The 18,097-nt window shown below is 54.6% G+C and overlaps 1 long non-coding RNA gene across 1 annotated transcript; it reads right to left on the reverse strand.

The window, feature by feature from the left end:
- Nucleotides 1–555: 555 nt before the first annotated feature.
- On the reverse strand, nt 556–17,583 carry LOC308647890. Its single transcript, XR_014021724.1, has 4 exons — nt 17,545–17,583; nt 10,690–10,800; nt 5,611–5,687; nt 556–3,064 (listed from the first exon to the last, which is right to left on the reverse strand). It is a non-coding gene; the product is annotated as an uncharacterized lncRNA (long non-coding RNA).
- Nucleotides 17,584–18,097: the final 514 nt, after the last annotated feature.

Below are 18,097 nucleotides of genomic sequence, written 5' to 3' on the forward strand. Positions count from 1 at the left end.
TCTGTTAAAACACTCACCAGACTGTACAGTGAGAAGGGGTCATAGACCCCCTGGAAATACTGGCTGCTTTTTGGTGCACACAGATGTGCTGCAGTCTGGCTGGGCACAATTCAGGAGCCACTTGTCAAAAGAAACTAATTTTATTTTTAGAACTACAAACGCCAAACAAAACAGCTCCTCAGGAAAAAACCCTCAGAGCCCAACTGCCACCACGGCTTCCCACAAGCCTCTCACCCCCACACAAACCTCACCACCTCCCACAATCCTCCTGTTGTTGAGGCCGATTGGCTGGGTTGCATGGGCGGAGCCAAAGAAGTCCCCCAATGAGCAGCTCCATGGAGGAGCCAATCAGCTAGATGTTGCTGGGGCTGCTGTGAGCCAATCATCAGCTGGCAGTCTGAAGGGCAGGGAAACAGCCCAATGAACATCACCGCAGAGGAGCCAATCAGCTAGATGTTGCTGGGGCTGCTGTGAGCCAATCATCAGCCGGCAGCTGGAAGTTTGCTGGCAGCTGGAAGTTTGCTGGGGCCCCTTTGGCTGTGGCTCTCAACACAGATGGACCTACAGTTAGCTGTAACCCCTGATTACTTTGGACTTCAGCATTCCGCTCTGTCTAGGTCATCGTCTCCATACCTTGCTCCTCCAGATGCCTCATCCGCTAAAAAATCCCAGCAGACCCATGCTTCATCATGAGCACACTCGGGAGGTTCTGTGCTGGCCCATCTCCTGTGTGTGGTTGAACCATGCCTCAGCCTGTCCAGAAGGGCTGCAGTGACATGGAGTGGCCATCAGAACCACAGCCCAGGACAAACTGTGAGGACAAACCAAGCAGCAAGTTGCTATAGCTGGGCACTCCCTTTAAAGAGTGGTTATGACAGTCATGTGTGGATTCCTTCCAGAATATCAGGGAAAAGCAAAGATTATGTTTCACTGTCTGGTGTGTTTTAAGGGATGTAGATTTTATTCTGCATGATTAGGAAGTAATTAGCAGCTTAAACGGGATGCCTTCACTCAGAGTTGATTCTGCCACTCTCACTCAGCATGAGATGAGAAAAATGGTGGAAATCCTTCACTCATAAATTCCCGGGGGGTCCACCTCAAATCCTTGGTTCAATGCAAACAGGAGATCACTCTGTCCTTCATTGAATACATAACATTTGAGCTGGCTGCTTCATGGGACCCCACATTCCTTGGGAAACGTGAACTGGAAATGATCAAACCCTGGAAAAGGTACCCAGTGACTTGATTATTTAATGACTGTACTAAGAAACAGTCACGGCTCTCCAGACAGCACACCTGGGCAGGACGAGGGTAGCAGAGTCTGAACTTCTAGAAACAAGCCCTTCTAGGACTCGAAGGGCTGAGCCTGTGACTGGATTCAGCCATGATTGGATCTCATTTCCACTTTGCTCCTCCGATTCCTTCCCAAACCTGTGCTCTCCTCATCTGCAGAGTGGGGGGTGACAGTTCCCTATGCTCTTCTTCTGGGAGGCACACCAGACAGTGCCCAGACAGACTTCCACCAAGCTGGGCATACTAAGTGTCACCCTGTCTTGTCACTTCACGTTGGAGGACAGCACACGGCATAACTGTGTCAAAGGCTGTTTGCAACTGGGGAGACAGTTCCAAAGGCTCAGCCAGCCCGGCCATCTGCATCAGGGAGAAGAGCAGGACTGAGAGGGAAGTGCCATCTGGGGAAGGCAGGCTCGTGTCTCAGTTCTGCATGGGAGTGCTGGACACGGCCTAGTTGGCCCTCGGATCACTCACCGGGTTTGGTACACATTGTTCTTCCTCTGTGTGAATGGCCAAGGTTCTAAAGGATTGCGAGTATGTGAAAAGGGAAAGCTCAGGGACTGAGGCGAGCTGGCCGAGGTCACAGAAACCTGGACGTAAAAGTAGACTTGGAGCCTGTGCTGGTCAGGTTTTTGCCACTGTAACCAAAATACCTGGCCACAACTTAGAGGAGGAAAGATTCATTTTGGCTCATGGTTTCAGAGGTCTTGGCCCATGGTCCATCAACTCCTTTGCTCTGGGCCTGTGGCGAGGCAGAACGTCACGGTCACGGCAGGAGGATGTGAAGGAGGACAGCTGCTCAACTCATGGCAACCAGGAAGCAAAGTGATAGGGAAAGAGAGGGAGAGGGACAATGGGGGCAGGAACACATATACTCCCCAAGGCCATACTTCGAGTGATCTTCCTCTAGCCACGGCCCACCTGCCTACAGTTACCAGCCAGTACTCCATTCAGCTATTAATGGATTAACCCAGCAAATGGATTAATCTGCTGATGAAGTCAGAGCCCTCATAATCCAATCATGGCCTAAAAGCCCCACCTCTGAACCTCACTGTCCTGGGGACCATGAGGACCATGGGGCACAGTCCCAGATCCTAACTATAAATAACAAAGCCCATTTCTCCCAACATGCCCATGTCTCCTGCTAATGGTAGCAGCCACAGTCACAGTCTCCTCTGTGTCTGGGGTGCTATGTCCCCACACAGGTCACAAATGTACACCATGCACATGTGCCCAAACACACACACAAGCATACAGGCATGCACAAACCCTGTAGTGAAAGGACATGAGGGCTGTCCTGATCCCTGCTGTGCTCAGTGATACCAGCCTCCAGCAGCAAAGCTCCCATGCAAATAGGGTCCAGTGGGAGCGCAGTTTGCTCCCCGGGGATCCTCTATCCACTCCAGCCCTCCTACACTGGACCCTGCTCTGCATCTCTTCTCCCCAGTCCCTCCCCAGGTGCCTGTCCAGTATTCCACCCGCTCCTTACTCACCCAGCTCCCCTACAGCAAGCAGGGCCTTGCAACCAGCTGGGGCAGAGGTGATGCCTACTTACAGCCTGGTCAGAGCCCACTGCTCCCCAGTCCCTCTCTTTGGCAGGCCTACATCAACTCATGTTCTGTGCATGCATGAAGATGCTTCAGTGAAACCCACTATTCTGCATAATGAATATGCATTGATAAAAAGAAATCAAATTAAATAAAAACTGGCAGGTCACCCACCTACTACAAGTTGTCGGGGTTCAGCTACAAGAAGCAGGATGTCGGTTGGTCTGTGGGGAGCAGAGGGAGGCTTGGGATCAAGAAATAATACTTTTTGAGTGAGATGAGCCCCTGAGGTCACAGGAGTATCTGTTGCCACAACTCATTACTCTAACCAAAATAAGCACCTACTATGCATCAGGTGCTAGTTCATGAAACATTCATCAGCCTAGTGGGACAGGAGAAATAAATAACTATTCTGAAAAGCATGCTTCGTTCTATGTAGGGCATCTGTAGGATGATGTCAAGAATAGACGCTACCTCCTTGTGTATTTCCGTCAAGGCAGGCCCCTCTGAAGAGGCCACGCCAAACCCCCAAACTGCGGCACCAGGTCTGGCTTAGCTATCCCAGGCCATGTTTCCATAGCAACTCCAGGCCCGCCCATGCCCAGCCTCATTTCCTTAGGCTTCAATCAGGCTATCCAAGGGGAGAGGAGAGAATTATGTTTTGGACAGGACCCTGATCCCAAGGCGTTAAATGGCTCCTACTTCAGACTGTACTAGTCCAGCCCTGCACCAAGCGCTAATTCCACCAAGTGGCTGAGAGCCCTGAGTTAGCTCCTGAAGCAGAGCCCTGGTCCCTCCATGACAGAAGGCTTGGACATGCCCTCAAGAGGCTTCCTGCCCCCTGACTCACAGCACGCCCCTTCCTCTGGGCCTCCGCAGAGCCCTTCAGCTTTGGCCTGAGACACCACCATCCCCACCAGCCCATCAGCATTCCAAGCAGTGGAAGAAACCAGAAAACCCGCAGAAGGAAGAGAGTTCTCTATAAAACTAATGGACTCTGAGGACAGTCACTCCCACTCCACCCCCAAAGCTATTGCCACCTTAAAATTAATTTCCAATTGAAAGCGATCACTCAGACTGTAGATAGCCGGACAGGGAGACAGCGGGTCAGGCTGCGTTCTCAGGTGCCTGGGTCAGCAAATCCCAAAGCATCTACTCAGCACTTTCAGATTCCTCCACAGAAGTCCAGCTCTCTCCCCCCAGCCCCTAAGGCCAGAGATCAGGGTAGCTGCCCCAGGGCCGGCTAGTGGCAGGCCCCCTCCTGGCTCTGCCTGAGGACACCAAGTTACATAAATTAAATAAATCTACTTGGATTCATCTGTGGTCTGCAAGTTTTCCTCATTGGCCTGACTTCCATGAATAGCTCAAAAATGAGATTTCTATTATGAAAAATGACTTAAGAGTTTTAGATTTTTCTCCTGCCCTGAGTGCCATGGTTTTAATTAGCAGCATGGGCAAGTGGTTCTCCCTGGCAGACAGTAGCCACCAGCCCTACGGGGGCTGACAAAGAGGCAGTGAGAGGAATCTGCTGCCTTGATCCTGCCAGCACTGAAGCCGCATTTCAGAACAAGCCCACAAAACAAGTTTTCAGGCCACAAGCATCTTCTGGCAGAACACAGGGTGCAGAGCAAGATGGACGGGTGGCTCTGCAGTGCCCATTCTGCACAGAATAGACAGCAGAGAAATGCAGCTGCAGAGAGTGCCCAGACAGGCCTGGCAGCAGTTTGGCACAGCAGACTCGTCAAGCCTCCCCGGGTACCACTTGAGTGCCAGCCTTGAGGAAACCATCAGCTGTGGCTCTAATTAACTACAAGCTCTGCTCACCCCGGGACTGGCACCACACAAGAGTCAAAGCTCTGCACCTGTGGAGCCTCCTGGTGTGACCAGCCCCCTGGTGTGGCACAGCAGCAGACGGCCCTTCCACCGCTGCCCTGGGGTGAAGTCTGCTGCCTGACCACTAGCCAGGGAGCCCAGAGAGAGGGTTCCACCAGGTTTCACTGAGCTGCATTCTTTGGCCCGTGTATGACTGCTCTTGTTAATGGCGAGAAGTGGCAGGGATTGCGTTAAGTTCCTCCCCTGTTCTCCCCAGTCACATGACAATGTCCCCTCCACCAGCAGCTCAGGACCAGGGGGACACAGGCACCACTCAGTGCTCAAGAATTCTCAATTCCTGGATATGCTCCCAACAGGATTCAGGTCAGGAGTGTCCCCTGCCTTTTGTCTGCCAAGAGCAATCACGGGTGTCCATGAAGGACGGAACCCCAAGGACAGACAGGCAGAGAGGACAGTGGTGCTGCGAAATGCCCCTGGATGCTCAGGTGTGCTGGAAACATCATTTCCGTTTTGCTAAATTCACTCTTTGGGCAGCAGTATTCACTTTTTAAAGGTCCCACATGTGACACCAGACAGGCTGGTGTTTCAGAAACTGACACCATCACAAGGCAGCTGAGCAGCACTGCAGGCCTGTCCCAGTGCCCCCTCCCCTGTGCCCCCACCTGTGCCGCCCACCTTGGCAGTCCCTGGCTTTTGGACGGGTTACAGATTCTCCAAGTGAACAGGTTTCACACGCATCTTCTCCCCGAAGCTGAGGACTGCAGCCCAGAGCGTGCCGCAGAGCTGTCCTCCTTCCTGGCTCTGCCCCCAACTCACCGCAAACCTGGGGGTCCTCTCAGAGCACTCTCAGCCCAGCCCTGAGAAGCAGCCTCGGCCTCACCCTGCTCACCTTCGCCCTCACCCTCTGCCTTCCTCCTGCCCCCTTGGCCCCACTTACCCAAAGCATTTCCTGGGCACTGCCCTTGTTAGCCACTTGTTCCCAAATCCTTGTCTCAGTGACTACTTTGGGGACACCTGTGTGGAGAGATCAGAACACATCTGGTAACACCAAGCCCTCACCAAAGTCAAGTTAACCTGAAAGATGCATGTGTGTGTGTGTGTCTGTCTGTGTGCGTGGAGACCTACAGGGGTGTGTGTGTGTGTGTCTGTGCATGGAGATCTACAGGGGTGTGTGTGTGTGTCTGTCTGTGTGCGTGGAGACCTACAGGGGTGTGTGTGTGTGTGTCTGTGCATGGAGATCTACAGGGGTGTGTGTGTGTGTGTGTCTGCATGCATGGAGACCTACAGGGGTGTGTGTGTGTGTGTGTCTGTGCGTGGAGATCTACAGGGGTGTGTGTGTGTGTGTGTGTGTGTGTGTGTGTCTGTGCATGGAGATCTACAGGGGTGTGTGTGTGTGTGTCTGTCTGTGTGCGTGGAGACCTACAGGGGTGTGTGTGTGTGTGTCTGCATGCATGGAGACCTACAGGGGTGTGTGTGTGTGTGTCTGCATGCATGGAGACCTACAGGGGTGTGTGTGTGTGTGTGTCTGTGCGTGGAGATCTACAGGGGTGTGTGTGTGTGTGTGTGTGTCTGCATGCATGGAGACCTACAGGGGTGTGTGTGTGTGCGTGGAGATCTACAGGGGTGTATGTGTATGTGTCTGTGTGTGTGGAGATCTACAGGGGTGTATGTGTATGTGTCTGCATGCATGGAGACCTACAGGGGTGTGTGTGTGTGTGTCTGTGCGTGGAGATCTACAGGGGTGTGTGTGTGTGTGTCTGCATGCATGGAGACCTACAGGGGTGTGTGTGTGTCTGTCTGTGTGCATGGAGATCTACAGGGGTGTGTATGTGTGTGTGTGTCTGCATGCATGGAGATCTACAAGGGTGTGTGTGTGTGTGTCTGTGCGTGGAGATCTACAGGGGTGTGTGTGTGTGTCTATGTGCGTGGAGATCTACAGGTGTGTGTGTGTGTGTGTCTGTGTGCATGGAGATCTACAGGTGTGTGTGTGTGTGTCTATGTGCGTGGAGATCTACAGGGGTGTGTGTGTGTGTGTGTCTGTGCATGGAGATCTACAGGGGTGTGTGTGTGTGTGTGTGTGTGCGTGGAGATCTACAGGGGTGTGTGTGTGTGTGTGTGTCTGTGTGCATGGAGATCTACAGGGGTGTGTATGTGTGTGTGTCTGCATGCATGGAGACCTACAGGGGTGTGTGTGTGTGTGTGTCTGTGCGTGGAGATCTACAGGGGTGTGTGTGTGTGTGTGTGTGTCTGCATGCATGGAGACCTACAGGGGTGTGTGTGTGTGCGTGGAGATCTACAGGGGTGTATGTGTATGTGTCTGTGTGCGTGGAGATCTACAGGGGTGTATGTGTATGTGTCTGTGTGTGTGGAGATCTACAGGGGTGTATGTGTATGTGTCTGCATGCATGGAGACCTACAGGGGTGTGTGTGTGTGTGTCTGTGCGTGGAGATCTACAGGGGTGTGTGTGTGTGTGTCTGCATGCATGGAGACCTACAGGGGTGTGTGTGTGTGTGTCTGTCTGTGTGCATGGAGATCTACAGGGGTGTGTATGTGTGTGTGTGTGTCTGCATGCATGGAGATCTACAAGGATGTGTGTGTGTGTGTCTGTGCGTGGAGATCTACAGGGGTGTGTGTGTGTGTCTATGTGCGTGGAGATCTACAGGTGTGTGTGTGTGTGTGTGTGTGTCTATGTGCGTGGAGATCTACAGGGGTGTGTGTGTGTGTGTGTCTGTGCATGGAGATCTACAGGGGTGTGTGTGTGTGTGTCTGTGTGCGTGGAGATCTACAGGGGTGTGTGTGTGTGTGTGTGTGTCTGTGTGCATGGAGACCTACAAGGGTGTGTGTGTGTGTCTGTGCATGGAGATCTACAGGGGTGTATGTGTATGTGTCTGTGTGTGTGGAGACCTACATGGGTGTGTGTGTGTGTGTGTGTGCATGGAGATCTACAGGGGTGTGTGTGTGTGTCTGTCTGTGTGCATGGAGATCTACAAGGATGTGTGTGTGTGTGTGTGTGTGTGTGTGCATCTGCATGCGTGGAGATCTACAAGGATGTGTGTGTGTGTGTGTGTGTGTGTGTGCGTCTGCATGCGTGGAGACCTACAGGGGTGTATGTGTGTGTGTCTGCATGTGTGGAGATCTACAGGGGGTGTGTGTGCGTGTGTGTCTGCATGCGTGGAGATCTCCAGGGGTGTGTATGTGTGTGTGTCTGCATGCGTGTGTATGTGTGTGTGTGTCTGTGTGTGTGTGCATGGAGACCTACAGGGGTGTGTGTGTGTCTGTCTGCATGTGTGGAGATCTACAGGGGATGTGTGTGCGTGTGTGTCTGCATGCTGGAGATCTACGTGTGTGTGTGTGTGTGTGTGTCTGCGTGCATGGAGATCTACAGGGATGTGCGTGTGTGTCTTGCACCTTCCTGCTGTACAACAAAATGCACAGATTGCTTACAGATGTAGAAAGTCATTTCTCCATGGTGGAGTCCACGGTTAGTTCACAGCAGCCTCCGTATGGGGAACCTGTCTCTGTGTCATCTGAGGGGATGGACATGGGTCCTCACAAGGCAGGAGGTGGGGGAGCAAAAGACCAGCACGTCTCCTCCAGCCTTCACATGAGGGGCCAGTGCTTTCCATAATCATGACCCATCAACTCCCCAGGCCCCGCTCCAAGGACGTCACATTGGGGTTAAGTTGCCATGTATGGAGTTGGGAAGGGCACATTCAGACCGTAGCAGTGTGCATATGTGTGCTTTATGTGAATCATGTCTGCTGGTGTGTGTATACCCCCACACATTCATAAATACATTCCTGCGTGTCTCTGTAGCATGCATGTCAAGGGTATGTGTGTTGTGCATACACGTATACATGTGTATCGTATAGGTGTACGTGCATCTGTGTAATGCATTTGTATGGGTACATGTTTGCACAAATGTGTATGTTTCTGTGCACACATGCATGTTCATGTGTAGCTGTGCAAAAATAGCTACATGTGTATACATGCATATGCATATGTATCTACACATACATCCACATGAGCATGCATGTGTCTGTGTGGTGAATGTCTATGTGTATAGATTCATGTGTGTATGCAGATGTGTGTGCCTCAGTGTATATCGATGCATATATCCATGTGTATAGCCATCATGCACATGTGGGTGTGGGCTTATGTATGTATATACATGAATATCTGTGTGTGTGCAGGTGTGGATGAATGTGTATCGAGTGTGTCTGTGTACACATGGGTTTGTTTTTCTGTGCATACATATTTACATGTGTGTGTCGACAATGCGGCTGAGAGCCTCTCAAGCAGGAAACAGGTGTTGTGATTGGGTCGCTGAGGGCGACCAATCACTGTCCACTGCCACACTTCCAGGTCCCCACCTGCCCTCCCCTGGGCCTCCCCCACCTCTCCCTACACTCAGCACCCCTCGCACATCTCTTGGCTCTCAAGCACGCCCTGGGGAGGAGCTGTGACCAGCGGGGCCAGGGCGGGCGGAGCTTCTGCTCAGGCTCCTCTGCCCAGCCTCCCCGCGAGGGCCCAGGAGCCCGATGTGCACAGGAGCCCACACTTGCAGGGGAAATGATGTCAGAATCCTGCCCTGAAGAGGTTTCCAGCTGCCCTGGGCACCCAGATCCGCCTGGGAGGGGCCACTGGAAGTAGAAGGTCTGCGAGATTCAGAAGCCCAGTCCTCAGTGGGAGATGGCTTATCTGGCCATCACAGGACACTTACTTTATTTCCCGGGAAGCATGCCTCTCCCTGACGCTGCAGACAGGTGACCAGGTCCCAGGCATCTGCACCCCCTCACCCCATCCTGAGCATCCTGCTTGGCCATACAGTCTTCCTGTCTAGGTCCCAAGCATGAGCAGCTCATCCCTCCTCCCAGTGTGTGCCTGGCTGTCCCTCTGCCCAGCTCCCCTGGCACCCAGGCCTCAGCCTTCCTGACCGCTCCGTGCAGCAGTCAGAGCTCCTGCGTGGCCTGCTTTCCTGCCCTGCACTGCTCCACTCCCTCTTGCTTACCTCTACCCGCTGTTTTCTTTCCCACAAGGACTTGGCCTCCCAGACGATGATCTGGACTGTGTGTGTGCTGCTCACACTGCATCCCCAGGCCTGGGAGAGGACCAGGCCCAGAGGTCACCAAGGGCTCCCTGAGTGAGTACCTGGCGAGCCACGCCCTCCAGTTGCCTGTGGGGTCATTGTCAAGAGCCCCCTATTTAATAACAGGGATATGTGGTCACGTTTTCTTCCCCAGCCTTGGCACGCCAGCAATAAAGTTCCTCTGCCATCGGGAGCTTAGAGAGGGACAACCCGCCCTCCCCTAGGACCATTGGGCAAATGTGGACATCAACACCTTCAGGGAGCAGGCATGGGCTGGGGCCCTCGTGCCAGCCACGCCAGCTCTGAACATCCTGAGAATCCTGCTGGACAGAAGGACCTTCTTCCACAGCGGTCTCCATAGAACAGGCAGATGCCCAGGATCTCAAAGGCCGCAGCCAGACTGGGCTGGGCAAGGCTCAGGCCCCGTTCCTGGCTTGCTTCTGCCATCTGCTGGCCACTGGTAAAAACGCACCAAGGAAGGGCGGTTACCTCCTGTCTGGAGATTCTTGTCCCTTTCATGAGAAATTCCAAGAAGGCGGCTCCTCTGTGACAGGCCCTGCCTGGCCAACCCAGCCCTGAACTCAGGCACCTGGAGCAGACCCTAGACCCAAGAAGGTCTCCAGCCCCGAGTCCCAAGACTTTCCCTACACTTTGCATATATTAACTCAAATAACAGCCAATATTAAACCTGATCGGGGGGATTGTCATCTCTAGTCACAGACGAGAGACGAGAGGTTAAGAAACTGTCCAAAGTCACAAAGCTACAGAGTCATGGAGTTGGAATTTGAACCTAAGCAATAGAACAATTGAGGGCACGCATGACCCACAACCAGCAGACAGCCCAGGTGCCCCCTCCATCCTCACCCTGTGGCCCCCCTGGGGAGGGACGTGTGGGAAGAGAAGGGGACAGAGGAGGAGACACCTACAGCTGATCACTCAGCGGTCTGGGAGAAGCCACCCTGCTCTTTGGAGGCTCCATCTTGCAGTAGGTGAAGTGGGAGCATCAGATTGCATGGCTTCGAGGTTCCCCGGTTTCCCTGGGAAGACAGGGAGTGAGGGACAATGGTTAGAGCACGGGCCTTTGGGTAGACAGATCTGAGGCAAATATCAGGCAGTCCACCCACTGGCTGAGCACAGCCTCCAGGCCTTGGCCTCTCTCCTCCCACATGCTGAAGACAAGAGCAAAGCCTTTGGCACTATTTCTGGCTCAGAGTAAGTGCTTAATAATATGTCTGCTGCTGGAGCCACATTAAGGCTCGGAGCGTCCTCCAGTCCTGCTTCCTCTCTCAGCCCTTCCTAACCTGGCTGCCCCACAGCCACCCAGAGTCCTGCAGCCCCCTCATTCCACAGGACCATCACCTGACCCGTCAAGCTCCCCCAGACCAGAGCCCCAGGCTTGGGGTCCAGCACCTGCTCCACTCCCTGGGCTCCAATACAGCTGACCGCCCACCAGCCCAAGCCCAGGGCCACCCTCCCAGCTCCCGGCCCCCAGTGCCCATCTGGATGCTGCAGTGCTCACTCCTCAGCTCTCGGCCCAGAGGGAGTTAGGAGTCTGGGGCCGAGAAGGCTGTTTTTAATAATTCCATCATCATTCTCAATTTTCAGCACCACCACACACAAAACACCCACTTCCAATTTCTTCAAGGTGGCCAGTGGCTTTTACTCCACACCGTGTTTGCTGCCAGCCTCGCTGCTGTGAAAAAGGCCTCAGCCCTGGCCTGGGCCTGGGACCACCTGCTTGGCTGCTCCCCCAGGTGAGCCCCTCCTCAGGACAGGCACACGGTCACTGCAACTCATGTCCCTGCCAGGCGTGGCCATCGCCTCGATTTCACAAGACTCGGGTTAGGGCCACCCAGCAGGATGTGAAGCGGAAGCCACTGTTTCCTGGGCCGACGTGATGCAGGAGATGAAGAAAGCCTGCAAGCAGCCCCTCTGGCAGCAAGAGGCAGCGAGCAGAGGGCAGGTGGTGTGGAGGTGGCGCCCCTGGCAGAGCCCGGCTGAGGGAGGCAAGGCCAGGCGGGGAGGAGCCATTCACACTCAGGGCCTGAAGGTCCCTGGAACTAGAAACCAAGGATTTTAGGAGAGGGGGCAAGGGTGGGTGTAGAAGCAAGAGCCCCTGCCCTTGGTGACAGTGACAAGAACAGCAATACCGGGCAGCATCTGTGTAACACTTACTGCATGGCCTCCCTCGTTCCAGCACTTGACGGAGTCACAGCCCTATGAGGTACACCCCACTGTTAACCAGGACACAGAGAGGCTGAGTAAGTAGCCCAAAATCACACAGTCAGGAAATAGCACTGAGGATACAGTAGGAAGCTGGGCACACAAGGCCCCAGCCCTGGCAGTGTCCAGGGGACTGTCCTCTGTGTACACAGAAACTGAACAGCATGTCCTGGCTGCCCGTGGCCAGTGCCTAAGAACAGAAAGGCGCTGCTCAGAAGGGGAAATGGGGGGCCCTTGTGCAGCCCAGCAGCCACTCAAACAGAGAGGCTGTCTGTAGGGCTGAACTCGCACCTTCACGCTCAGGAGGAGCTGGACAAGCTGTCCTCCTCACACAACGCTGAAGCTGACACTGGGGCCACACCTGACTCAAAAGCTGCTCATGGCTGTGGAAGGTCCCCAAACCCACAGGCAGGCCACTCGGAGAAGCCCAGCAGGTGTGTGTGCGGGCACATGTGCATGTGTGCACTCACATGTGTATATGTGTGTGCCTCTGTGTGTGCACGTGTGCATGTGCACGTGTGCATGCATGTGTCCACATGTGTGTATATGTGTGCATGTGTGCATGCATGTGTGTGCATGCTTGTGCGTGTGTGTGTGTGTGTGTGTCTTATGCCCACTATTTATTGAGTTAAAGGGTCTCTAAACTCCCTTCCAGGACAAATACCTCATAGCTTGGTTCGTTTAGTGCCGTGATTAGCACATGAAGACCCGTCAGGGAACGCTCTTCCAGGTGTACTGGGGAGACAAAGAGAGGATCGGACATTTTGGCAGCAAACCCAACACCCAGGAGATGGTACCCTGCCACCCTGGAGCCCAGAGAGAAATCAGGGGCAGATGAAAGATGTCGGAGGAATATCAGACCCCGGGGGTGCACATGCTGATGGGCAGTGGGGGTGGCCCCGGAGAGATAGCTGAGCGCTCCTGCAGTCTGAAGCAAGGCTGGACTTAAACACCGTTCCTGACATCCCTGGCTATGGAAGTGACGGACCCTCAGCACGTAAGACAGGTGTGGAGGGTGCAGAGGAGCAGGGAGGAGGAGGAGAGGTCCAGCACTGAGCACTCAGCACGTCTGACCACGTCCTTCCTGTCGTCTCTCCTGCTCACACAGACACTGCTTTACCCAGAACTAGGAGCACAGAAGACAAGTTCTCATGCTCCTTAGAAATTTTATTGGTAGTATTTATCATAATAATCTAAGATCGCAACACTTAAGGACAGTATAGTATTCCATTTCCTAGAGCTCCATAGTGAAGCCCCTAGTGTTGGATCCCAGCTGCTTCCAGGGTCTAAAGTAAATACTGTGGGGCTGGTTCTCATTCCAAGGGTAGAACAGATGTCTTGCAGGGAAAGCCTGTGCCCAAGTCAGCTGTTGGTGTAGAGGTGCCTTCAATGATGTCAGCAGTAGCCGGCTCCCGGGGTTGCTGGGCTCTGGCAGGGCTGCCCTCCCTTCTGCACACCAATTGGCCATTTGCTGGTGTGGCTTCTCATCTCCAGCTTTCCTGCTCCCCTGCCCTAGCTCCCGGGGGCTGTCATGACCCCTCGTGACCTTCGATGTGGTTCTTCACCTACTGCCGCCTCCTGGGCCCCAGGCTCTGGGGAGCGTGCTCTGTCTGCCACACGGAAGTTCTCACTTGAGCAAGGAACGGGCAAGTGAAATGAATGAGAGCATCTAGCGAGGAAGGAAGGGCTGAACTCTCCCTGGTGCCGGCCGGCCCCAGGGGGGCCTTCCCCACAGCCTCCACCCCTCCTGTTCTTCAGAGCTGCCTGCACAGAAAGCAAGGCCTGGCTTGTGTTGCCCCAGTTTGTTGGCATTTAGGATCTCGGGCTTACTCCATGAAGGAGGAGGCGGTGCCCATTAGGCAGGCAGACCACCATGGGGCAAGAGATGCACCAGGCAGCCTGGCTTTGCCTCCATCTTAAAGAGAGAACTAGTAGCCCTGAGTCAACTCCCCCTCTCTGTGATCTTGTCCTCCGTGCACAGGTGATGTGAGCTGATCCCTTGGGGTCAGGAACATCTGGTGGTAGTGAGTTTCCAGGCCACAGCCCTGTTGCTACCAGCCAGCTCATGTGAGCGTGTGTGCACATGTGGCAACAGGCTTAGAGTAACCCAGCTGAACGCTGCAAGCTGGGAGGAAGAGGAACTGTCACTGGCCTGGCACAGACGGGGAAGCTGAGACACAGAGAGGTGAGTCAGCTTCTCAAGATTGCTCAGACAGAAGTGGCAGAGCCTGGCTTTGCCACCAACTCAGGAGAGACGTCTATGGGCCTGTGGTGGAGAGAAGACTAGGACCTGGCCCACCATTCCCTCTTGAGATAGGACTTCTCGATACCTACACAGGGTGGCAGAAAGCCCACCCGGCATCAAGCCGCATGTAGCAGCAACTTCTGCAGCACTGGGGCTAATTCTAGCCTCCCTATTTGGTGACAGCACCTGATTTCCCAATGGAGCCCAAACGAGGAGCCCAAGCTGCCCAAGAGGGGGCACAGGACCTGGGCAGACATGGGACCTTTTACTTGGGGTCCCACCCTCGAGAATATGCCAAGAGGGAGAGAAGGCTGGAGCCTCTTCATTCAGCCACAGCCTCCCTGCACAGGAGCAGAGGGACTCTGGTTCTGCCAGGTCCACCTCCCCAGCCTGCACTCTGGATCTGTCCACTCTGCCACTCCCTTCAGGACCCTCACCAGGCAGAGGTGGCTGCTGCTTGTCCCCGTGAGGCCTCGCCGGGCAGATGTTCCCCGTTGGATGTGGACGGGGAAGCAAGGAGGGTGGGAGGCCAGATGCACATGCCTGGAGCCCTGCCTCTGCCTCTGCCAGATGGGCCTGGGGAGCCAGGGAGGTGCGTGGGCCTGGGTGTCCCTCTGGAAACCCACGGTGCTGGAGCCTGGGTGCACACAGCAATGGACTGAAGGCCTGAGCTAGGGCCCCGCACTGGCCCAAAACAGAGATGTCCCCCAGCAGCCCTGCTCCCAGATCCAGTCCCACACTGGCAGGTCCCCGCAGGCCCAGCTCCTTGAGGCTCCGTCTCCTCGGCTCTGAAATGGACCCAACAGTGCCAACTGCAGAGGCTGGACACTGAGGACCTGAGGTCATTCAGCACCCTGATGCGTGCAGGACACACCCCCAGAGCACCCACAGGCACAAGTGAGAAGTCTCCCTCTCCCTTCTAACTGCTCATCTCTGGCTCAGGCCAGTCCCCAGTGCTTGCCAAGTTCTCATCGTGTAACAAGGAGGCGGGGCTCGGTTTGAAGCAGCATTTGACGGGTTCACATCTGGGTCGATGCCCCCCCTCCCTAAACAGTGGTGCTGGTCTTCTATTTAGAAGAGAGTTGGGAGACTTTCTTTTTAAAGACATTTACTGTAAGGAAAACTGAATTATTAAAGTGACAGTATTGGCATCGAACCAACAAGGCCGACGTCTTGGGGGTGGCACGTGAAGGATGGAGCTGGGGGGCGGGAGGTGTTGGATGTGAGGCCCCGGGAAGAGGCAGGGGTGTGGGAAAGCAGAGCTGTCATGGTGATTGCTACTAGCCCCGGTCAGCAGGCCAGGGTGAGCGCAGGGGCTGGCCTGCAGCACACCCTTCCAGCTGCCACCCTGCAGAAGGGGAAGCCGTGCTAGGTGACAGGGACAATTGCAGAGGGCCCCGTGCCACTGGCCTGGAGATTGATGGCCAGCTTCCCAAAGCTCCCCACAACACCCATGGAGGGGCGACATCAAACCCTCAACAGGGCCTGCCCTCTGGCCACACAAAGGGCCCTCACGGCTCACACAGAAGCTCCGTGGGTGCAAGAGCACGGGAAGTCCCTGGGCTAATTCGTCCTGCCCCCTGGGGCACACGTCAGGCCCTGCCAGGAGCCACAAAGCCCCACCCGAGAGAAGACGGCCCGCTACTCCTACTCGGGACACCCCAGGAGGCCAATGATGTCCTTTGCCCGTGACTGCTCATGGACTTCTGGGGTGCCAGGCCCAGAAGTGTCCAGTAGGCCAAGTACATTTCCATCCCATCTCCAGGTGGCGTCTCCTGAGAGGCCTGGCTCTGGCCAGGGGAGCAGTGCGCCCTTAGCCACGTCAGCCACAAGAAGGAACTAGAGATGACCTCAAACCCACCTGGACGGGGCTGAAGGTGCCGGGCCTCCTGGCAGCTGTTTGCATGGAAATGAATGAGGCCGAAGCCAATGACAGGACTCGTGGGACTGGGGATATTTGCCCCTCTATCTAAAGTGTCATTGTCACTGCCCATCATCCTCCTAGCAGCTGACTGCCTTCGGCTCTGGAAAGAAGCTACTCACCTTTACGTTTAAATATCCAGGATTCAAATCTCCATCATCTGAGGACAACATTGAAGCAACAAATGGATGGAAAGATAAGGACACTTTTGGGATACAGGCTGGGCCCTCGGAGACATGGGGACAACAGGTGACAGAGAAGAAAGCAGGGAAGAGTGAAAGAAAGGAGTGGAGGGGGGGAGACGGTCAGGAGGAAGAGGAGAGGAGGAGAGAGACGAACAATGTGTTGGGGACTTTTTACTTGGAAGTGACAAAGATCTATAGGAAACTAGATTCTTAAGAAGTAGATGGATATCGACTTATGCAACTGAGAAATCCAAACCACGTGTGGGCTTCAGGCAAACTGGAGGTAGGAGTCCAAACAGTATGATTGGCAGCGGGCTCCCTGTCTCGTCCCTCTGCTGTCCCCTGCATCCCTGGTAGCCATGGGACAGGCCAGCCAGCTCCCAGTGCCTCTCCTCACAGCCCAGAGCCCCCCGGCAGGAGAGAACCTGCGTCCACACCCACACCCTCGGAAGGCCTGGGCTCTCTCAGGCCACATGCTCTCTGGTGGGCCAATCACTGCCCTGGAACCACGGGCACTCTGCTTGGCCAGCCTGGGCCTGTGATTAGCAGCCCCCCTCCCCCGAGGCTGGAGAGAACAGAAGGGAGTTCCCAAGGTGGTGGCAGGTAGAAAAGACAGGGAAGAGGGGGAAACTAAAATTTCCTGGACACCTACTCTCTGTCAAGCATGATAAATGCTTTGGAAATTTTTTTCCAATTTAATCCTCATCATAACCCTGCCAGATATATTTTTATCCCCATTTTGCTGATAAGAAAATTGAAGCACTGTCAAACTCTATCTTCGGTTTCGCAGACATATGGGATGGGATGGTGTGGATGGGTTCACGTGGCCCCCATGTCACCACCAGTCAGGAGTGTGCTGCTCAGGGCCCTACTCAGGCTGCCGGCCAGGGAGACCACCACTCTACCTGGGCGGTGAGCCAGGCGGCACCCCCAGCTTGAATGCAGCCCATGGGACCTTCATTCCCAAGTAACGACATGTCCCCTCCTCCCCTCCCCATGAAAGTGCCCCTACCGCAGGCCGGACATCATGAGAGGGCTGGGGACCCACCAGACTAAGAGAGTCCCAGCACCCAGGGAGAGGCAGCCACACAATCCAAAAATCAGAAGCACATCTTTGTAAAAATAAGCAGAAAGGCCTTGAATGTGAGGAAACTTCCAGAAACTTAGCTAATCCAAGAGTCACACTTTCTGGATAGAAAGGCCTTACCTCTTTAAGGATGAATTGGAGGGTGGTCCTCTGACATACCACAGCACACCTTCTCCTGTGAGCTGCCCAGGAGGGAGCCCGCCTTGACGGCTTGATGTCATCAGGCTCCAGGAGGGGACTGTCATGAGCAAGCAGCCTCCCAGTGGACTTGGCTGCCCAGGAGCAGGCCCTGGGAGTGCTGGAGGGGACACTGCGTGGGGTGCTGTGTGGATGAGGTCCTCCAGGTGGATGAAGAGGGGGATTCCGCAGCAACTCTTAACGGGGTAATTCTGCCCCTGAGCGAGGCGTTGCAGGTTCCAGGCCCGAGAAATAACCCTCGTACACCATTCAGCTTGGTGTGTGTCACAAGACCTGTTAAAATGAATTCAAGCTGTTTATTGCTATTGTCATCAACATAATTGCCATCATCAACACTATTCTCATCATTTTTTAAAAATCTGTTTGCAATGACTCTTCCAACCTTCAAATCCTGCCCTCCAATGCCTGCCTCCTCTCTGGGCCATCTGAGTGCTCTGACCCACAGGAGAGCACTGTTAGCCCACAGGAACGAGGG

Source organism: Spermophilus citellus, assembly GCF_964194105.1.
Source record: "Spermophilus citellus genome assembly, chromosome: 4".
In the NCBI taxonomy this organism is placed as follows: domain Eukaryota; kingdom Metazoa; phylum Chordata; class Mammalia; order Rodentia; family Sciuridae; genus Spermophilus; species Spermophilus citellus.